The sequence below is a fragment of the Vicugna pacos genome, chromosome 16 (genome assembly GCF_048564905.1).
Source record: "Vicugna pacos chromosome 16, VicPac4, whole genome shotgun sequence".
NCBI lineage: Eukaryota > Metazoa > Chordata > Mammalia > Artiodactyla > Camelidae > Vicugna > Vicugna pacos.
In genome coordinates, this window is record NC_133002.1 from 3,769,992 (window position 1) to 3,793,825 (window position 23,834).

General features: G+C 36.4%; 1 long non-coding RNA gene across 3 annotated transcripts in view; it reads left to right on the plus strand.

Annotated features, from left to right (window-relative positions):
- The window catches only part of LOC107034924 (uncharacterized), a 131,386-nt gene that overhangs the window by 75,754 nt on the left and 31,798 nt on the right, over window positions 1-23,834 (plus strand). For 2 of the 3 annotated variants that reach the window (XR_012060170.1, XR_012060169.1), the window contains one exon: window positions 2,444-2,494. The exons of the other annotated variant lie outside the window; for it this stretch is intronic. This is a non-coding gene — a long non-coding RNA (uncharacterized lncRNA). The remainder of the gene's footprint in view (window positions 1-2,443; window positions 2,495-23,834) is intronic. 3 annotated transcript variants of the gene reach the window in all.

Consider the following 23,834-nt stretch of genomic DNA (forward strand, 5'->3'; position numbering starts at 1 on the left):
GGAGATCAGAGATGGAACTGTAAGCAAATAGGATAGGGAGTATCCAGAGAAAGAGAACCAGGCATAGCTTTCTTGACATAAGAGAAGCCATTTTTGGCCTGGGCCATTTAGTAATCTAAGCCTGGCCACAATGCCTGTCCTTGAACAGGTCTCAGTAATTAATGATCTAAAGGGAACAAAAGAATGCCTGTTAACAGGCAAGAGAAATAACAATAGCAAAGATAATTTATCAGTTGTTATCAGACTCCCAGTTCTGTTTCAGTGATAAAGATTAGCCTGAAGCATTCGATCACCAGATCAACTAGAACCTAAGGGATGATGATGTTGACCTTTTCTCACCCTCATGATTTAAATTAACCAAAGTTTGGGCCCTGTCAACCTTTGCCTCAATTCTGTGACCTCACCCAAGCCCCTTCATGAATATGGATGTACCCTTAGCTTAAAACTTCCCCAATTTTGCTGTTTGGGGAGACATTGCTTTGAGAAAGATCCCCAGGGTGTTCTCCTTGCTTGCTGCAAATAATAAATTCTTCCTTCTCCTGATCTTTTGGCTTGACACCCGCCAAGAGGCAAACCCAGTTTTTCAGGTAACATCAGCAGCATTCAAAAAGGTTTCACCAGGCTAGAAAAATTAGACATATCTGAATCAGGGCCAAGAACATAACCCCACTAAAACTAATTCTATTTATTTAATCATTCCTTCTTTTATTTAAAAGTTTATGGAACATCTGCTATGTGTTAGAGGTAGTATAAGGCAAAAATGAGTAAGACATGGATTCTGCCCTCTGGAGCTCAGAGTTTACTTTTTTTTTTTTAATTCAAATATTAGAGTTTCAACTTCTTTTTGAACACAATATTATTGCTTCTCAAGCATCCTCGGTGTAGTTTAAGCTCTGAGTCAAGACTTTTCTTTATATTTGGGTAGATCCTGCCTGACAAATATGATGGCTTTGAGAATTTGAGCTTAACAAATTCATTGTTTGGGTACTTTTTCTCTGTAGTTTCTAAATAAATTATAATGAAGGGATCAACTGTATACATGGATGGATGCATAGATAGATAGATACCAGGAGTTGCAGCAGAGAAATTAATCCTGTGTTTTCCTGAAAAGACAAACTCATTATCAGACTTCTGTATTAGAAAGCCAAGAGAAGTTCATGGTAAAGAAAGAGACAGAGTTGTGTATCATACTGTGAAATAATAAGAAGTATATATACATATTGATTTCTGCTCTCTGTTCCTGACACATGGCTCCTAAAATTTTTATAAATAGGGGTGCTGGGAGAATCTTTTTTTCTAATGTTTAGTCTTTGACTCTGGTTCCTGGCACAGCGCTCCTAAAACTTGTAATTTCCTAAGTGACAAGAGCATTAGGAGCATCTTTTGTTCTGTTATTTGGTCTTTGACCCTGGTTCCTGACACAGGACTCCTAAGTCCTTGGACTTTCCAGGTTGGCAGGAGTGTCTTTAGGCAGTAGCTCTGGGTGGGCTCCTGGATGGCTCCTGGTTGGGGACTGGTCACCAGAAAGACAAAACTATGGCTGGAAACTTGAAATTTTCTGCCCAACTCCCATTCTCAGAGAGGGGTCAGGGACTGGAAATGGAAAGTTATTAATTAATTATGCTTGTGTGATGAAGCCTTCAAAAAAACACCAATAATATGGGGTTCAGAGAGCTTCCAGGTTGAACATATCCAAGTACTGGGAGAGTGACGCACCCCAACTCCACAGAGACAGAAGCTCCTGCACTCAGGACCCTCCCAGAACTCTCCCTATGTATCTCGTCATCTGGCTGTTCATCTGTATTCTTTATCAGATCCCTTATTATGTAATAAGCCAATGGACATAAGTAAGTGTTTCACTGAGTTCTGTGAGTCATTCCAGTAAATTATCATACCCAAGAAGGAGGTCATGGGAACCCTGATTTATAGCCAGTTGTCAGAAGCACAGGTGACAACCTAGGACTTGTGATTGGCATCTGAAGTGTTGGAGGAAGGCAGTCTTGTGGGGCTGAGCCCTTATTTTCTGAGATCTGTTGCTAATACAAGTTGGTTGTCTCAGAACTGAATTATGATGATGTCACAGAGAATAGCTTTGTAGGGGAAAAACACCCATACATTTGGTGATCAGAAGTGTCAGAAGTGAAATGTTCTCTCTGAGTAGTAAAGGAGAAACACACAGGAGGAGGAGTGAGTTTTTCCTACTCACATGCACAGACTATCATCATTCACTTTATTTCTTAGGTTGTGAGCAGAGGCCTGAGACGCAACATTCTTAAATTTCCTAACGTTAGAAGTGAAGTGAGAAGAGAAGTGGTGACCAGTAGGAGATAGCATGGGTCCATCACTCAGGTTGCCATAAATGTGTTAGTAATCCTCTGTCTGTATATGTACTAATCATGTGTCATAGTTTGCAGTAACAGCTCTCCATAAATTTTATTTTCAGGTTGAAAAACAAAATTTGAAGAAATGGGATTTGCATTAATAACTTGGAGAGGTAGTAATTCTTTTCCAAAAATGATTTGGTGCTTTAAATTTGAATATGGTTTAGAAAAAGATTTTATTTCTGTGTATAACTGCATTCATTCCCTTGTTGACTTGATTAATTAGATCTGTTCTGTTTACATAGTAACATAAATATTTTAGAGTAAAACCCAATTTAATAAATGAACAAACTTATTAAGATGTAATTACTTTTCTAAGTTGTATGTTTTAAAAGTCATAATTAGAATGTGGATTACAAAACATTCTACATGGAGCCCTCAGGGAGGTTTGGCTTGTCTTTCTGTAACTTTATTTGGTTTAAAGCTAAACATGCATCAATATAGAATGCAAGGTTTACAATTGGAGTCATTTCATATTGATCAGGCAAAGTTTTATTAAAAACAAATTATTCTTTAAGATGGGGAAATGGAGAAGAAGAGCATCCCAAGTGGAAGGAATTTCCGATTAGGCTCATGTTTCCTCACATGTAAACAATTATATGTATTATTTATGGATATAAAGTATGGATGTAAATATGGAGAGTAATGGATATAAGTAGAAACAGTACAAAAATGTGCATGGAGTAAATGTGCATGGAAGTCAGCTCTAGGGTTGTGACTATCTCTGGAGAGATAGGAAAGGGGAAGGGAGAGTTTAGGGCTTTAGTTGTATCTGTAATATTTTGCTTCTAAGAAGAGTAAGAAAGGGTGTGGGTTTCTCTTGATATCTTCTGTGTGTTTGTAGTATTTCATTAATTGAAAATCTGGGGGGGAAAAAGCAGCTTAATTTTCTGATTGCTTTTCTAAAGGATCAAACTGTTTACCTCCTGTTGATTTGAAAATGTGGTTAAATAAGGCTTACATGGTACCTAGGGAGTTTATTTTTACAGTTTTAAGATATACTAATAATAACAACAGCTACAGTTTATTAAGCACATACAGTGTGCCAGGCACTATGGGAGGTGCCTTAAATAAGCTCTCTGCTGCTCTGAGAGTAACTGTGTGAAGAAGGTATTTCCGTCACTCCCATTTAACAGATGGCAAGGTGAGCTGTAACTCCAATTACATCCAAATCCATTAATGGTGATAAAATATGCTAAGTGAAAATTCAGACTTCCAAATGTCAAGTTTAATATCCCAAAGATCATTTCTCCTGTATAGTTTTCTTTTTCTCAAGAGTTATCTCTACATTGTAATATGTTTACTTGATAGAAAATTTAAAAATATGGATAGGGAAAAAGAAGATAAAAATTGCCTGTAATTTCACTGTCGCCAACAGAAAATTGCTGCTAGATTTTGATAGGTGCCCTTTCATGTGTTTTCCATGCATAAATTTGTATGAATTTTCAAATGCTTTGAGAAGGAACTGTGTCAGAAATTTTTCTATCAGTACTGCTTAACAGCATATAATATAGAATAAATTTTAAAACTGGCTTTTATTCCAAACATGTGTGTATATTTTTTAAAAGCAGAGTTAAACTAAAAAAAGGCATTAAAAATTTAGAAAGAAATTAGATAGGCTACTTTTAAAAAAATCCTGGCATTTTTTTATAACAATATATCTAATGCAAAGACCAACTGAACAGTTACTACATTTTATTTGCCAGCAAATTGAAGAATCAGTAATGAGTATATTACCTTTTGAACAGTTTTTTTAAGGACAGGTGAATCTTCATTTTAAGAAAAAAGGAAAATGGTGCTATATAAAATATGAGAACCAATATTTCTAAATTCAAAATTTCTATCATGCAGTTGTAAGCCAAAATAAAAAAAAGAAAAAGCAAAAGTTAAATTGAAAAAAGGTACAACTTGTATATCATTTCCAAAAATCTATGTAGGTATTTTGTATTTTCCCAAGTGTATCTTTGCTTAATTCAAGAAATGTGACATAAAGATTATCATGACATTGCTCTGCCCTTCATTCCTGGAGAATATCCCCATGAGAAATGAAACATTCATTAACAAATATTTATTTCTTAAGTACCCCCCTATTCAAGGTATTAATCCTTCATCAATTACATAAATCCAAAGTAACAGTGCAATTTTAGACCACCTGGATATTATTTCTATATATGTGTCATGGACAGGAAGCATTGATTTCTACTTTTTTCCCCAATTTTTTTATCATGGTAAATTGATAAAACATAAAATTTACTATCTTGACTATTGTTAAGTGTATAGTACAGAGGCAGTAAATACAGTGATGTTGTTATACAGCCATCACCATCATCCATCTTCAGAACTCTTTCCATCTCACAAAAGTGCAACTCTAAACCCCCTTAAACAATAACTCTCCATTCCCTCCTCCCCTCAGCCCCTGGTGACCACCATATTACTTTCCGACTATGAATTTGACTAGTCTAGGTATCTCATGTAAGTAGAATCATACAGTATTTGTCTTTTTGTGACTGGCATATTTCACTTAGGAAAATGTCCTCAAGGTTCATCCACGTTATAGTGTATGTCAGACTTTCCTTCCTTTTTAAGACTGAATGATATACCATTGTATGTATATAGCATATTTTGCTTATCCATTCATCAGTTGATGGACACTTGGGTTGCTTTAATGTATTAGCTATTATGGATAATGCTGCTATTAACATGGGTATACAGATACTTCTTCAAGAACATCTTTCATTTACTTTGGTTTTATATTCAGAAATAGAATTGCTAGATCATGTGGTAATTCTATTTTTAAATTTTTGAATCATTTCCATACCATTCCTATAGCAGCTGTACCATTTTATATTCCCACCAACAGTGCACAAGTGTTCCAGTTTCTCCATATCTTCGCCAACACTTGTTATCATTATTTTTTTTATCATAGCCATTCTAATAGATGTGAGGTGGTGTCTCTCTGTAGTTTTTGATGTATTTCCCTAACAATTAGTAATTTTGAGCATCCTTCCATGTGCTTATTGGCTATTTGTGTATCTTCTTTAGAGAAATGTCTACTCAAGTCCTTTGCCCATTTTTTTGTTTTTGTTTTTGTTGGTGGTAACGTTTAGCCATTTTCTATATATTCTGGATGTTAATCCTTTATCAGATATGATTTACAAATGTTTTCTCCCATTCTTTGGGTTGACTTTTTACTGTCTTTATAGTATCCTTTCATGTACACTGTAAATTTTTATGAAGTTGAATTTGTCTAATTTTTTCTTTGTTGCCTGCGCCTTTAGTGTCATATCCAAGAAACCATTGTCATTCAAGTCAAATGTCAGAATATTTTGTCCTATGTTTTCTTCTAAGTATTTTATAGTTTTAGGTCTTATATTTAGCTCATGGATCCATTTTGAGTTAGTTTTTGTACATGGTGCTAGGTAAGGGTCCAGCTTCATTCTTCTGCATCTGTATATGCAGTTGTTCCATCCATTATTGAGAATGGGATACTGAACTCCAACTATTATGTAGAACTATCTATTTCTCCCTTCAATTCCATACAATTTTGCTTCATATATTTTGTTGGTCTGTTATTAGGTGCATGGATGTTTACAATTGTTACATCTTCTTGTTGTATTGAACTTTCTATTAATATACAGTGTCCTTCTTAATCTCTTATAACCACTTTCTGGTTTAAAGTCTGTTTTGTCTGATGTTAGTATAGCAATTATACTATTGAGTGGATTTTCTTTTCCATCCTTTTACTTTCAACCTATTTATGTCTTTGGACCTAAAGTGAATCTTATAGACAGCATATGGTTGGATCATGTGTTTTCATCCATTTTGCCAATCTTTTTTTTAACAATCTGTCTTTTGATTGGAAAATTTAATTCATTTACATTTAAAGTAACTACTGATGGGGAGGCACTTACTTCAGTCATTTTCCTATTTGTTATTGATACACCTTATAGCCTTTATGACTTATTTATTCTATTACTGCCTTCTTTTGTGTTTAGTTTGATTTTTTATAATGAAACATTTAAATTTTTTTATCACTTCATTAAAAAATTCTTTAGATATTTGCTGGGGATTACATTTAACATCTTATAGCTTTAGTTATAGCATTTTAATTTGAATTTATACCAGCTTACCTTCAATAAAACAAAACCTCTGCTCCTTTAGCAGCTTCTTCCCTACCTCATTCAGTTGTTGATATCACAGAATTACATCTTTATGCATTATGTGTCTCAAAACATAAGTTAATAATATTTTAATGTATCAGTCTCTTACATTGTGTAGAAAACAAAAAGTGGAGTTACACAATAATACCAGCTTTTATAATTGCTCATGTATTTACCTTTACTGAGATCTTTATTTCTTCATATAACTTCAAGTCATTGTCTAGTGTCTTTTTTTTTTAACATTTTTTATTGATTTATAATCATTTTCATGTCTAGTGTCTTTTTGTTTCAACCTGCAGGACTCCTTTTAAGTATTTCTTGCAGTTTAAGTCTACTGGTCACAGATTCCCCTGGTGCTTGGGAATGTCTGAATTTTCCCCTCACTTTTGAAGGACTATTTTGCCAAATATAAGATTCTTGGTTGATAGTTTTTTCTTTTAGCACGTTGAATATATCAGCCCACTGCCTTCTGGCCTCCAAAATTTATGTTGAATAAACAATAAGTTTCTACTGTGTAGTACAAGGAGCTATATTCAATATCTTGTATTAACCTATAATGAAAAAGAACATGAAAGTGAATATATGTATGTATATGTATGACTGAACTATTATGCTGTACACCAGAAATTGACAACATTATAAACTGACTATACCTCAATAAAAAAAAGAATAAATAAAAAATACCAAAATAAAGCAAAACAAAACAAAAAAACAAAATTTATGTTGAGAGATTTGCTAGTAACCTTATTGAGGATCCTTTGCATGAGGAGTTGCTTACTCACTGCTTTCAAAACTCCCTCTTTGTCTTTGGGCAGTTTGATCACAATGTATCCTGGTGGTTGCCTCTCTCTCTGTTTTTTAAGATGCTGGGTAAGGATGTTTTTATTTCTTGTCAGCTGCTAATAGAGAGTTAACCAGTATAGGCTTTAAGCAATTGTCATATAGTAAATGCCAATCTGTAGACATAAATTTTATCACATAGTGATCTTCCCCCTTCTTTCTATTTTTACTTATTTATTTTTTGTTGGGCTATTTATTCTTTTCATTTTATTTTTTATTTTATATATATGTAAAATTTTGAAAGTATAGTTGATGTGCAATATTCTATAAGTTACAGGTGTACAGTATAGTGATTCACAATTTTTAAAGGTTATTTATACTTATAAAATATCAGCTATATTTCCTGTGTTGTACAATATCTTTGTAGTTTATTTTATGCATAATGGTTTGTACCTCTTTATCCCATACCTTTATATTGCCCCTCCCCTCTTTCCTCTCCCCACTGGTAACCTCTAATTTGTTCTCTATATCTGTAAGTCTGTTTATTTTTTTGCTATATTTATCAGTTTGTTGTATTCTTTAGATTCTACATTTAAGTGATATACAGTTATTTGTCTTTCTCATTCTGACTTATTTAGCATAATACCCTTCAAATCCATCCATGTTCTTGCAGATGGCAAAATTTCCTTCTTTTTCATGGCTGAGTAGTATTCCATTATACAGTATATACCACATTGTCCTTATCCATTCATCTGTTGATGGACATTTAGGTTGCTTCCATATCTTGGCAATTGTAAGTAATGCTGCTATGAACATTGGGGTGTGTGTATCTTTTTGAATTCATGTTTTCATTTTGGGAGGATATATACCCAGGAGTGGAATTGCTGGATCATGTGGTAATTCTATTTTTAGTTTTGAGAAACCTCCATATTGTTTTCTACAGTGGCTACAGCAATATACATTCCCACCAACACTGTAAGAAAGTATTCTTTTCGCCATATCCTTGTCAACATTTGTTATTTGTGTTCTTTTTCATGATAGCCATTCTGACAGGTGTGAGGTGATATCTCATTGTGGTTTTGATTTGCATTTCTATGATAATTAGCAGTGTTGAGCACCTTTTCGTGTACCTGTTAGCCATCTGTATATCTTCTTTGGAAAAATGTCCATTTAGGTCTGCCCATTTTTTAATTGGGTTGTGTGTTTTTTGATGTTGAATTATATGAGCTGTTTATATATGTTGAATATTAACCCCTTGTTGGTCATATCATTTGCAAATATTTTCTCTCATTCAGTAGATTGTCTTTTCATTTTGCCAATGGTTTCCTTTGCTGTGCAAAGGCTTTTAAGTTTACTTAGACCCCCCTTACTTACTTTTGCTTTTATTTCCTTTGCTGTAGGAGACATATCCAAAAAATATGTTGCTATGATCTATATCAAAGAGTATTGTGCCCATGTTTTCCTTTAGGAGTTTTGGTTTCTGGTATTACATTTAGGTTTTTAATCCATTTTGAGTTTATTTTTGTATGTGGTGTTAGAGAATGTTCTAATTTCATTCTTTTATATTTAGCTGTTCAGTTTTCCCAGGACCACTAATTGATTGTCTTTTCTCCATTGTATATTTTTGACTCCTTTCTCATAGATTAATTGACCATTGGTTTGTGGGTTTATTTCTTGGCTCTTTATTCTGTTCCATTGACCTCTGTGTCTATTTTTGTACAGTAGCATACTGTTTTGATTACTGTAACTTTGTAGTATAGTCTGAAGTTAGGGAGCATGATTCCTCCAGCTCTGTTCTTCTTTCTCAAGATTGTGTTGCCTATTTGGGGGCTTTTGTGTTTCCAGAAAAAATTTCAAATTATTTGTTCTAGTGCTGTGAAAAATGCCCTTGGTGCTTTGATAGGGATTGCATTGAATCTGTAGATTGCCTAGGATAGTATGATCATTTTAACAATATTCCAATCCAAGAGCACAGTGTATCTTTCCATCTGTGTTTATTTCTTGGAGTTCATCGTGGAGTTCACTGAGCTCCTTGGATGTTTATATTCATGTATTTCATGAAATTTGGGAAGTTTTTGCCATTATTTTTTAAACTATTCCCTCTGCCTTTTTCTCTCTCTCATCTTTTTAGGACTCCCATGAGTTGTATGTCAGTCTAATTGGTGGCATCCCACAGTTCCTTTAGGCACTGTTCGTGTCTATCTTTTTTCTTTCTGTTTCTCAGATTTAATAATTTCCATTGTCCTATCTTTAAGTTTGCTGATTCTTTCTTCTGCCTGCTCAAACTTGCTTTCTAGTAATCTTTCTAGTGAAGTTTTCATTTCAATTATTGCACTTTACCTGCTTCATAATTTCTTTCTGGTTTCTCTGAAGATTTCAATCACTTCACTAATATTTCCATTATATTCATACATTGTTTTCCTTTTTCTCTTTTTTTTATTGAGGTATACTTGACATATAACAAACATTATATTAGTTTCAGGTGATAACATAACAATTTAATGTTTGTATATGCTGAGAGATGATCATCACAGAAGTCTAGTCACTGTCTTTCACCACACCAAGTTACAAAAACCTTTTTTCCTGTGATGAGAGTTTTTAAGATTTACTTTCATGGCAACTTTGAAAAATGCACTACAATATTATTGACTATAGTCACCATGTTGTTCACTACATCCTCATGACTTATTTCTTTTATGTATTTTTTTCTTGACTCTCTCCACATATTTCTTTAGTTCTTTGAGCAGCTTTAAGACAGATGTTTTAAAGTCTTTGCCTAGATGATTCACCATAAGGTCTTTTTCAGGACAGTTTCTGTGGTTTATTTCCTTTGAATGGGCCATGTTTTTCTGTTTCTTTGTATGCCTTGGGGTTTTTGTTGTTGTTGTTGTTGTTAAAAACTGTATGTTGAATTAATACTCTAATAACTGGAATCTAATAATGTGATAATTTTTGAAATCACATTCTCTTTCTTCCCCAGGGTTAGTGTTTTTAGTTCTAGTTATTGTTCCTTTTTTTGATTATTGTAGGCTTTCTCTGTACCAAGGATTATCCTGAAGTGTAAACTCAAGGTCTTCTCATGTCTTTTCTGAGCCTGGTCCTTCCCCAGGGCATGCATGGTGACTTTCTGATTTTTCCTGTATATGTGGTTGCTTTTGAATGTCCTTGTCTTCAGTGTCTGGCTCCCAAAAGCTTAAGATAAAAAATGAGGGGGAAAAAGGCTCTGTCCTTTTGAGTCCCCTGACAATCACTCCCACCTGAGGGGAAGGCCTTGCAACAAGGAGTGGGGAGTATACAACAGCAATGGCCATAGCCTCTTTACCTGAACCTGTGTGATCAGTGATCAGAGCATAGGTCCCCGATACCTGAAGAACAGTCCTTTTTGTCCACTGTAAGCAGTATGCAAGCTACTTCGTGAACACAGGCACAGCTGCCTGCAATGAGGCTGAGGTGTGTGGGGAATGCATAGCTGCTACTGGGCTAAGAGCTAAAATTGACTGAAATTAATCACAATTTTGCTGTCTAGTTTTCCTCTGGAAGTTGTGAGGCTTCAGTACACTCCAGAGTTGCAAAATTACAGCAGACAGATTCTTCCAGTGCAATTATTGTCTAAGTGAGGAGATAGAGTTCTGGTTCTTCCTACTGTGTGATCTTCCCAGAATCCTCTTACTGTTTTTTGTTTGTTTTTACACTATTGAGTGCTTACTATAATACCAGGCACTGTTCTAAACATCCAGTAATTTATTTTAATTTTTTTCTCATTTAAATATACACACACTTTTACGCCTAATTTTGTACTTGTAACTTTGCATTCTTCTTCGTAAAGAGGGTCTCCACCATTTTATAGAATTCAGGCTGCACAAAGTTTGAATCTGCCCCTGCTGTGGCATCAAGAAAGTGACATGCTTTAATTTAAAATAATCTCTAAATTTTCTGATCTTCAGTGTGGCCCCTGACTTTTGGTTTTGCTTTTTGAATACATTATAATCCTCATCCAACTCTCTGCCAATGGGAATGTGTCACAAGAAGATCTGAAAGAGGAGCTCACTGAAACACAAGTCACCTTTTCCCTGCTGATGAGAGTAAATTTCATGGACTGCCAGAATTTGTAAGTAAAAATGTAGGATTCCCAGTTAAATTTGAATTTCAAATAAGTGTTACTTGGGACATACTTACACTGAAAGTTTTTGTCGTTTATCTGAAATTCAAATGTGAGTGGCACTTTGTATTTTAGCTGGCAACTCTATGAATTTCTCAAAAATGGTCCCTCCAGCACAAGAATTAAGTTTTGTTCATCTTCTGTAGAACTAGAACAGTTCGTAGGTCAATGATAGTGGTGTTGAATACTAACATCAGTGGCTTTTCTTAATTTTTCTGGGTAATAAAATCTAATGCAATTTATGGATCCTCTTCCCAGAAAAATGCACAAAAACAAAATACTTTGCACACAGTTTCAGAGCCCTCTCTGCAGCTCAGACTCCTTATGTGGAGCTCTTTGTTTCTATAATATTTTATGACTTACAAAGTACTTTTATCTTCACCACAGTCTTATAATAAAACTAGCCCATTTTGTTGATGATGAAACTGAAGCGTGGGTTCAGAAACATTGCATTCCTGGTAATTATGGTTAGAACTCAAGTTCAGTTCTTCCCATTTCAATTCATGGGCTCTTTGCACCACACTAGCCTGCCTCATAAGTCTTCCTTCTTAAAATGTTCTGACTTCTACCAGTATTTTCCTAAGAAAGTCAAAGTGGAAGGTGAAAAGGGCATTTGGATGAGGAGTCCTGGGTATTAACTTCCTTCACTAAAAGGATATATGACTTTGGCCAAGACACTTCACCTTTCTAGGCCTTAGCTTATCCATCTGTACAATAAGGGAGCCAGACAACGTTGTCTAAGAAGCACTGATACTCTGTGATTCTAAAGGGACCGTCCATTGTCCTAACTTACTAGTAGGCCAAAATAAAACCTGCTTTTGTGGCCTTCTAGGCTGCGGGTTACAGAGTTACTTACAGGAATTTCAGGGTGAAGGCTTAGGAGTTAGAGATGAAGTTGCTCTACTTGGGGGCTCCAGGGTCTATGGTATAAAGAGTTCTGTGTCCACCCAGTCAGGATATGAAGGGAATCTCAAGGCACAAAGGAATGGGATGAAACCCCATGTGCAGACTCTGGATTTGCAGTAGGAGAAAAGTATTGCTATAGTGAAATTCCAGGCTTTACTTTTACCATCACTCTTTGGTTAAGATTGAGGGAGACAGAGCCTGGTGCTGGGAGACCCCACTCAGACCATCAGCCCTGTTCAACTGTCCTTGGCTACTTTCCATGGAACAAAAGGCTAAGAGCCACTAAAACTTGGAGGATTTAAAGGGAAGCTCTTTGTTTGAAACTCAAGGGAAGAGGATCCTGGATTTTAATCCCTAGCACCTAAAAGGATGACTAACTAAAATCCTGTGCCAATGGCTGTATTTTTTTCCCCGTACATCAGTCCAACATGCCCAAGCCTAATGACATTTGATACCTTATGGGAATCCTGACTAACAGCCTGAAGTCAAAATAGTGTGTCAAGAAATATCTTGGCATTTATCTTAGTGGGCTTGCTAATTTGGGAAAGTATCTAAGAAGTGCTTACAAACTAAATGATTATGACTTACCTTCATGATGGTAAAATGGTCAGCTTCAGGAGATGCCATTCCAAAGAGAGAAAAGACCATATCTTAGAAATCGGAGACCTTGAACTGGTGAATCTAGGGGAAGAAGAAGCATTCCCTGTTCTCTACTTCCTCCTCCCAGATAAATTTCATCCCTGGAGGTTGCCACAAGCCATCTCCTCTGTGATGCCTTTCCTATTCCATTCCTCTTCCAGGGAAAGATGGAGACACAAACATATCCCAGACAAACTAATAATTTGGTGCCTCTTTAAAACAATACACTTAAAACACTTATTTGACATCTATTAGGTAGGGCTAGGGAGAAACCAGTATTTTAATTATTATATTAAAAAAAAGAGAGAGATTCAGCCACTTCCACTGGCTAAAGTAGAGTCAGTGTTCTGGAAAAAAGAAGTCTCATTTTTCTGTAATTCTTGCTCTCATTTCTGTTTTCTTTTGCAATTTACTGAATCAGACTACTTGGGAGACATACCAAAGAATTTAAAATTTAGGCTTTGTTCGACAATTTAAAATTCATTCCAGAAAAAACAGCTTGGTGCTATGCATGATTTGATTTCAGAATTTCAGTCGGCTTCATCTGCAGCTGCTCATGGCAAAACTAATCAACAGACATAGGTCAGCTTTAGAGAGGAGATCTTTGGTTTTTCTTGAATTTCCACATGAGAGCATTGTCTTGGGTGGAAGCAAAACCAGATTATCTTTCACCAGGAAGGTAACGACTTCTGTACAAAAACCCACTTCTGGGTTTTGTGGCATCCTATATGTACTGGTGCCTAGACAGGTACTTCAGTCTCTCATTCCTTAGTACAGCTGTGTCCCTCAACTGAACAGAACTGTGTGCTCGCTTGGGCCTTCCACAGTCCTCTACCTTGCCTTGATTAGGGGTTATACTTACCACATGATATTGTAATTGCTTTTGTGTCTTTGTCCTCTACTAGATTATGAGCTTGCTTAGCTCAGAGACCATATTATCTTCATGATGCCTGGTGAGCCCTCAATAAATGAATGAATAAATGCCGTAGGCAGCTGGTAATGATCAACAGGTACTCAGACTGCATGTGGGACATCAATGAAGAATCTGAAGTCTCACTGGGCAGAGCCTTCTATACAATGATCAGAAACTCTGAACAATCCTCAGTTGCCAAAAATTCAAAGAATTTAGTTACCCGTTGGCCCTTTTTTGTGCATAGTCTACACCAAGTACTTACCGTCTCTAATTTGATACAAAACAAAATTAACTGACCTAGGATCTTTACACACATCTCTCTTCTTAAATTAACATAACAACCCTATGAGGTAGATATTATTAGTCTCTTTTATAGGTTAAACAACTAAATTCAGAAAGGTTAAGTAAGTTCATGATCACTGTGCCAGGAAAAGATGAAACTGGCCTTTGAATCCACCTCTGCCTTCTCCTTCTACCATTCTTCCTGTTATAGTCACGTATTACTTATCTCACTATGGAGCTGTAAGGAACAAGGAACACTCAGGCATTACATTCACTTTTGTATGATATGCAAGAAATCAGAGACTAATTCTCTCCAGCCTCAGCCCTGAAAATGAAATACAGTAATGTTAGACATAAATATCTATCTTGATTTTTCCCTCAAGGAATCTCCCTCTCTCATCCACATAGTGAGCATTAACAATTAATGGCAAGTGCTTTCCAAACCATATAACATCGTTCTTAATATTTATGATACCCACGAAACACACAAACATCTGCTCTGTAGAGTGATAGCTATTAAAGTGTACTTAAGTGCCAAGCACTCTCATTCGTGTAGACGAGTCAAAGCTTTAAGCAGTTGCCCCTCTGGAGATAATCCAGATAGCAAGGATTCCAAGAAGATGGGAAGAAGACAATTTTAGACTCAACCCGTCTTAGGGAGTATTAGTTCATTTTATTGTGGCCAAAAGCACATAGTAATTTTAAGTAGAATAAAGTTACATTTAAATGGTTAACATGATCTTTCATATTGGGGATGACTACAGGGCACCCCTAAAGCTGAAGTTAAGATTTCCCTCCAAGAAATAAAATTAGATGAGATTATTCATCAATGACAGCACATCCAAAACACACACACACACACACACACAGACACACACACACTCTCTCTCTCTCTCTACCCCCGACCAACAAATACTGCTACCTCGCCTCTCCCAGCTGACACTTCTTGAAATTGTAACTTTAAAATTTTAACAAACACATGATTAACATAACAGCAGCAGCAACAATCATGGTAACTAACTATTGTTGATTACTTACCAAATATTAGGCATACTTCTAAAGCTCTACGTACAGATTACCCACTGAGCCTTCACAGCAACCCCATGAAGTAAGAGAAAACCCTGGTGCACACGGAGGTTCTGTAGTACATGCTAGGTCATGTACTAGTGAGTGGTGGAGCCTAAATTGTAACCTAGGTAGGCTGTGCACATTCTTAGCCACTCGCTGAGGGTGAGGGAGTGGGGCGAACAATATAAATTAGATGTTCAAGCAGGGTATTTTTGTTGTTGTTGTTTTGGTTGCAAGGTACAAAACAAACTATTTCGAATGTATAAAATGTTGAGTGAGACTCACCCTAAGCCTAGTAAGATATTCTAGGGCGTTCATCTCTGTCATTGCATTTACTGCCCTGTGTTATAATTCTCCATTTACATGTTCATTATAATGATCCCACTTGATCCCCATAACTTCATTCCCCTCCCCCTTTTATTTACTCCTGTATTCTTGGTACAAAGAACAGTGTCTGACAGATGATAGGTACTGAAGGAATATTTGTTCAAATAAAAAATAAGGTTGGGGACACTGGGTGGGGACAGGGTGTTGGTTGATTACTTTAATAATTAAAAAAAAGCAAGAAACAAAGTTAGACAGACTTCATGGGAACTGAAAATTCAGAAACAGAGTTTATTCCCTTACCCCGCACCCTACCCATGTGCCTTGCCTCTGCACTTTTTGACATAAATATTCCATTTTCCTTTTTTGTTCACATAGCCTTCCATTACTTACGTGTAATTTCTGCTCCCTAATGATTTTGGCTTTTGTGAAACTTTGGATACCCTTGGGACAAGTCTTCTAGGCTAATGCTGCAAACCTCAGCCCCATCTCTAGGTGACCTTCAATTCTGGAGCCCACTACAGACTCAGTGCCTACTAATTTAGATTCTCAGGAGAAAGATTCCAGTTGGTTCAGCTTTGGTCAAGAGTTCTCCAATTGTCCAATAAGCTATGGCTGGACCGTTACGTGACAAAAATGGCTGTGTAGGCTGACCCTTTTGTCAAGGAGGCAGTTTTCACAGAAAGGACTGTGGGCTGGGTATGCACCCCAAAAGTGGGTCTCCTACAGATGTCAGATTGATATTTTTCTTATTTTGAAATGCAGACAGTTTTTAAAACCATCAGGGCGCATATTCTAAATTACATAGAAAATTTACAGTCATACATTTGCTGTATTTTAAGAGAATTTCTATAGGCTGCCATTTTCCAGTTGCTCACATTTTTAATTTTGTACTTTGCTTGAAACACAGATGCATTTTCTTTCTTGCCATGCAATGAAAATGTTCTATTTTGATATGGTATGTGTTAGTCATAGTGTTTGCATTTTCTTTATGATATCAAGAAGTTAATCTGTTCCACTCTTTTTAACTAGTGTAGCTAAGAGCTTTTGATGGTTTCTTGTGATAATTGCATTATGATTTTCACCCTCTTATGTTTTGGACTACATAATTGGTGAAGCATTAAAAGAATTGCCTGAAGTTTTACTTGTAGTTCTTGATTTGATACTGATGCTAAAGAGCCCTAGATTGCCCTTAATTTACAAATGAATTCAAAAAGATCACTTCTAAGTCAGTTTGAAACTGAAATACATTCTCTTAGTGGTCCACAAGAGGTTATTTGACCTATAGTATATCCACTCAGTTAATCATTCCATTACGAGCCACTATTTGCCTGGTACTGTGTTAAACAACTGTGTGTATAACATGAACAAAACAGATATAGTCCGTGTCCCCATGAAGCTTACAGTCTATGAGAGGAACACAGATTAGCAGACAGTTAAATTACGGCTAATAGTAATGGCTGACCCTGGGTGTCCAGTGCCTAATAGGTTCTCCAAAAATTTTCATGGATGTGTGACTCAATATGTTAAAACTGTGTAATTTACATTTATTATTTCATTTAATCTTCACAATTCTCTGAGGACTTAACCTTTTAAAAATCTCTAATTGTAGCTAAACTGGTTAGTAATTCCACTCAAAAAGACAAATTTACAATGGATGTATTTTAATTTTTTTAAATTTATTATTATTTTTTAATTGAAGTAGAGTCAGTTTACAATGTGTCAGTTTCTGGTGTACAGCATAATGTTTCAGTCATACATGTACATACATGTGTTTGTTTTCATATTCTTTTTCATTATAGGTTACTGCAAAGTATTGACTATAGTTCTCTGTGCTATACAGAAGAAACTTGTTGTTTATCTATTTTGTATGTAGTAGTTAGTATTTGTAGATCTCAAACTCCCAATTTATCCCTTCCATCCCCTTTCCCTGGATTAACCGTAAGTTTGTTTACTATGTCTGTGAGTCTGTTTCTGTTTTGTGGATAAGTTCATTTGTGTCTTCTTTTCTTTTCAGATTCCATATATGAGTGATATATGGTATTTTTCTTTCTCTTTCTGGTTTGCTTCACTTAGAATGACAGTCTTGAGGTCCATCCAAGTTGCTGCAAATGGCGTTATTTTATTTTTTATGGCTGAGTAGTATTCCATTGTATAAATTTACCACAACTTCTTTATCCAGTTAATGGTCATTTAGGTTGTTTCCATGTCTTGGCTACTGTATATAGTGCTGCTATGAACATTGGGGTGCATGTATCTTTTTGAATTAGAGTTCCCTCTGGATATATGTCCAAGAGTGGGAATGCTGGATCATATGGTAAGTCTATTTTTAGTCTTTTGAGAAATCTCCATACTGTTTTCCATAATGGCTGCGCCAAACTACATTCCCACCAACAGTGTAGGAGAATTCCTTTTTCTCTACACTCTTTCCAGCATTTATCATTTGTGGGCTTTTTAATGATGGCCATTCTGACTGCTGTGAGTTGATATCTCATAATAGTTTTGACTTGCATGTCTCTGATAATTAGCAATATTGAGCTATTGTCATGTGCCCATTGGCCATTTGTATGTCTTCATTGGAGAATTGCTTGTTTAGGTCTTTCCATTTTTGGATTGGGTTGTTTGTTTTTTCATTACTAAGTTGTATGAGCTGCTTATATAGTCTGGAAATTAGGCCCTGTCAGTCACATCATACAGTGAATGTATTTTTAAACTTTAATTGATATACAAAATATATACAGAGAAGGGTATATATCTCAAGTACAACTCAATGCATTTTCACAAACTGAACACAGCCAATCAAGAAACAAACTTTATCAGCATCGCGCGACCTTCCTTGTGCCTCTTTACAGTCACTGCACCCTCAAAGGTAAAGGACATTATTTATAAATTAAAATAGATTGGCTTGCAGTCATTTAATAATGTATTTGAGAAGAAAAATATTTAGGTAAATTCTAATTTGTCTATTTAGAATTCAATACACTATGTTACTCCATTTGTTTATTTTGTCAGTTATGATTAGACTCATCTGTACCTAATTAGAAATTCAAAATAACAATGGCCTAAATAAAGCAGTTTCCTTCTTTTTCACATGAAAGAGTTTCAGAAGGAGATATTTAGGGCAGATTTGGCAGCTCCATAGTTACCAGATAACACTATTTCTGTTTTACAGATACACCATTCTAGTACGTAGCTAGTGATGGGCCAAGATGGCTATTGGGAAATCCAACCATCACATCCACATTCCAGATAGGAAAAAGAGGAAAGGCAAAAGACCTCTACCTCCCAAATGACTAAGTTCACCTTTAAGGAGTCTGTCCACAGGTCCCTCATCACATTTCTGCTTTTATCTAGTTGTCCAGAATTTAGTCATGAGGCCACACAGTTTTTAAGTGAAGGTGTTTTTTTAAGCTGCATACATTGATACGTCCAATAATATAGGAGTTCTGTTAGTAAGGAAGGAGAGAATATATTTGGGGTAGACAACTACTAGTGTCAATTTTCATTATAACTGCTTACCATACATCACATTGTCTAATGAAAATCTTCCTTCTAGGAAAGAAAAAAAATGGAAATTTAAGTGTCATGTTTAAGAAACTGAGAGATGAGAGTTCAACAGAAGTTCATTTACTATACAAAGTTATCTTCTAGCCAGATTCTATTTCTTGCTGTTAAGCCCTGGAACTCATCAGGAAACCTCTCTAAGCCCAAGAGTCTTGCCAGTAGGATGTGGCAGATATACCTTCATTCTAGTAACAGCACAGAGTCATGGTTAGAAAAATTTCTCTAAAAAACTGCCTGTCTGTGTGTGTGTCTGTGTTTTAAGCCCTGGTTAGAAAAATTCAAACTGATAGTATTAGTCCTCAGAGGCATATTTTCTTCTTTCAAGTTTAGTATTTTGATATCAGGAGATGGGTAAATGTTACAGTAGAACCTGGCTTATAATAATGGATTTATAACTAGAACAAGTTAGATCTTGTTTCCCACAAGAAAAACTACTTACATAAAAGGCTAATGCACCATGATTATAAAGCAGGTGCTACTCTCATCTCCCTTTTTCACCATGTTATTAATGTTGGGCTCAGTTCCAGGAAGATTCCTCCCCAGGTCTGGGTGAGACTGGGAGCAAGTTGTACGTTGAGGCCTGCTTGCCTTTCTTTTTTTGAACAGGTGAAATCTGGTTAGAGTGAGCCTCCAGGGCAGTCTGTAGTAGTTGAGTTACGAATGTAAATATCGGGAAGAGCAGGAGGCAGAAAGGGAGATGAGCAGCTGCCAGAAGGGCACATCTCTGAAGAAGCGTTGTGTGGGATTAACTAGGAGATGGGGCAGGGAAGCAAGGGTGAGGGATGACCATTGTGGTAGCTGGAAAGAACAGAGAAAGGGAGGAAAGGAAGAGAGGGAGGCTTCCAAGTAGGCGAGGGATTTGCAATGAGCACTTACAGGGCCCCAGACTTCAGGAGAGTGGGAGTTGTAGTGGAGCAACGGCCACGTAGTTGATTCAGTGGACATTTTGGAACACCTGCTACATCAAAGGCACGGTACTAGGTGCCATGGGGGACACAGATTTAAACCTGACATGGATCCTGCCGAAAGAATGCTGATGGTCACCAACCTCTATCAAAGGAGAGAAGGCAACAGCTTAAAGTGTGTCACAAGGTTTAAGTTGATCAATGCTGTCAAAGAAGCATCAATGATATGTTCCAGAAATTCAGGGGGATAGCTGAAAAAATGGGAAAGGTGAGGTGAAATAGGGAGAGGGGACTGTAGAAGATTTGAGGAGGACATCCCCTTTGAGTTGAATCTTAAAAACTGAGCAGGAGTGATAGAGATCTTAAAGGTAAGAATAGAGTTCTTGGTAGTGGGAGGATGGGTCTTAAGAGACACAGGGGAGCTGTGAAGAAAGTGGGGCTCAGAGATGTGGCAGGATGACAGAATTTTATTGTATTGCAGAGCATAGGTGGGCATCTAGGACCTCATAATGTAGCGTCTGCTCTGGGGAATAGCCTCTGAAGGAAGAGCAAAAAAAAGGTACCTACTCTTTCCCTCAGTCTAGAGTTTCTACTTCTCCCCCAATTCCCTGCCATACCTCGACTTTGCCATGCCTGTCTACTGCCATCATCACAAAGAGACTTAGGGTCCCTGGGCTCTGTGACCTTTCAGCCTAGATGTAAGTGGCTGAAGACACAACTGGAGAAGGTGGAGCAAGTTAGAGAGAGACATGGGTGAAAAGAAGGAGAAGGAGAGTGAGTAGGATGATATATATTAACTTCTACTTCTGGGTATATATCCAAAGGATGTGTTAGTATCACAGAGAGCTATCTGCACTCCCATGTTAATTGAAGCATTATTCACAAAAGCCAAGATACGGAAACAACCTAAGTGTACATTCATGGATGAATGGATATAAAACAAATGTAACATGTTTAGCATTGAAAAGAAGGAAATCTTGCCATATGTGGCACAGAGATTAACCTGGAGGACGTTATGCTGAAGTGAAATAGGCAGAGAAAGACAAACACTGTATGATCTCACGTGCATGTGAAATCTTGAAAAGTCAAAGTCATTAAACCAGAGAGAAGAATGGCACTGCCAGAGGCTGAGGGATGGGGGAAATGGGAAGATGCTGGTCAAAGGGTATAAAATGTCAGTTATAAGATGAGTATGTTCTGGGGATCTGATGTACAGCATGGTGGTTATAGTTAAGAATACTGTATTGTATACTTAAAATTTGCAAAGAAAGTAGATCCTAAGTGTTCTTACCAAAAAAAAAAAGTAATTATTTGAAGTGATGGATGTTTTAATTAACTTAATTGTGGTAATTATTTCACAATTCACACAAATATTAAATCATCACATTGTACAACCTAAATATATGCAGTTTTTATTTGTAAATCATACCTCAATAAAGCTAGAAAGATAAAAATAAGAGAATAAAAATAAAATTATACCCCCCAAAGGTTATTTGAAATTAACATTTCAAATTTTCAACTTGAAAAATTTCAAATCTAATACCTGTTACATGAAAGAAACTTGATAGGTGTTTCTTAAATTTAACAATTCTAAAAAGTTACTTGACATTGCTAACATCAAATTGTGAAGCTGTAAAAACACTTCAGATAATGAATAGAAACCATGTTATTTTTCTGTAGTTTGTTACACTTTCATATCTTTCAGCATTTTAAAATCAATAATTTGTTATATTTCTCATTCTAAGTAAAAATTCATGTTGGCCACCTAATTTATTTTTTGTATTGTTTTCCTTTCCTTTTCTTTTTTTTGTGTTCTCTTTCTTAATGGACGTCCCTCCCAACTGTATAAACTTCAGGCCCCATAAAAACTGCTTCCACCCATCACCCCAATGCCTTGACATTGCATGAGCCACAAAACTCATTAGTAACCCTGAAGAAAATGTAGGGGCTCCTCCAGTTAGCTGAGATTAAGTTTCCATTACGTCCCAGATACTGTATATTTGTACTCAAAGTCCTCCCTGTTCTCATCAGCTCTTCCTAGTACTGTAGGAGCAAGAAGCCTAGCAACTACTTACCAAACTCACCTGTTTACAGCCTTGTTTAGATTCAGCCAAGAAAAGACAAACAAGGGAGATTCGGAAGGTAGAGGAGATGCAACAGCCATCTGCAGCTCCCTTATTCCCTCAGGTTATTGGTGGTTCTCCCTGACCTTTGCTCCCTTAACCCTTTCCGAAGAGTTGTAAGCGTCTTATTCCCCTTATTCAATCCCCTCCTTCCTGAAACATCCTCAGTGGTTTCTGTTTTCATAGTATATCCTGACTGATACATTTGATGGATTGGAAGCTTTTAACAGAAACTAAATATTATAAGAAAATAAACTTACATTCTCTGTGCAGCTGAATTTGTGGTTGAGCTAGATACGCTTCACCACAAGCACATTCACTTCACTTCACATTCACTTCACCACAAGCAGCTGAATCATGGATTTTTAATTAATAGCGATCCGTCTTCTATCTCCCCTCTTTTCCGGTTCACTGACTAGATCCAGACTACTCCTGAAATCCACGGAGCCCATAAAAGAGTGGGGCGTAGGAAATTTGCTAGTTTCCGTATCCTAGGTATAACTATATTTCAGGATGAACAAAATTTTGTTTCATTCTTGCCCTCATGTCCTTTCCATATTTTCCTTACTCTTAGTCCCTGCCCATTTGCTAAGTCTGGTACCACATTGTTTCATCTTTCTCTTCCTGCCCAACTCTCCCATTACTGTTATAAATCCAGCTCTACGTGCTACTGAACAACTCTCCAATCACCCCAGCATGCAGGTGCTGGGAGTAAAAAGGTAGGAAAGACATAGCCCCTGCTCCGAGGAGCTTATAGAGTATTTTGAGACACTATATGTGATTTTCATCCTGATGTTGCTAAAATGTTAATTACAAAATGTACACTCTTAAAAGGACTCTTACAAAACATAGATATAGTGAGACCATAATCCGTAGATTTATAGCTTGACTGGATCCTTGTACATCAGGTTAATTTAAACCATGCCCATTTGGCTATTAGTGAGCTGTTCTTAACGGAAAGGAGTTGCATAAATTGATTCATTATACACAGGGCAAGATCCAAGCTGTCACTGCTTTGTATCTAGATTTGATTCCTAAAGGGTATTCAGGTGAAAGAATCACTTTTCAGATGAAAGAGAAATATTCCAAAGAAGAACACATGATAGAGTCATAAACACTTATGTTAGCCTGAGGCAAACGAAGTTTATGTACTACTCTTTTTGAATATTTATTCACTCCAGGAGTGGTTTAAGTTACTACTTTCATTCAAAGCCCCAAAGGCGTTATGTTTTCAGCAAAACTGATAATCACTTCCTGATAACACTAACTGACTTATGTATGTTTTTCTTCTTATCTTATTGTTTGAGAGAAGGAAGTCATAAAGTAAGCATCTGGTTTCAGTCCTGGGCTTCAAAGAAAGAGATGCTGCCTACATTGCAGAGAACTGGTATATTGAAATCCTTTTACTCTCTTAATTTACCTCCTAAATCTAGTTGCACAGTGTAACCTGTGGACCACCCGGATGAAAAGGGGCCACCTTCAGTAATGCATGCTCCTTACTTGGTATGCTCATTGAGCCCCCAAATCTTGTTTGCAAGTCAGATGGAATCCAGTTGGTTTAAGTACCATTTCTTAACAAAACGATTCTTAACTCCATGACATCAGTAATATATCAAAAAGATTATTTATA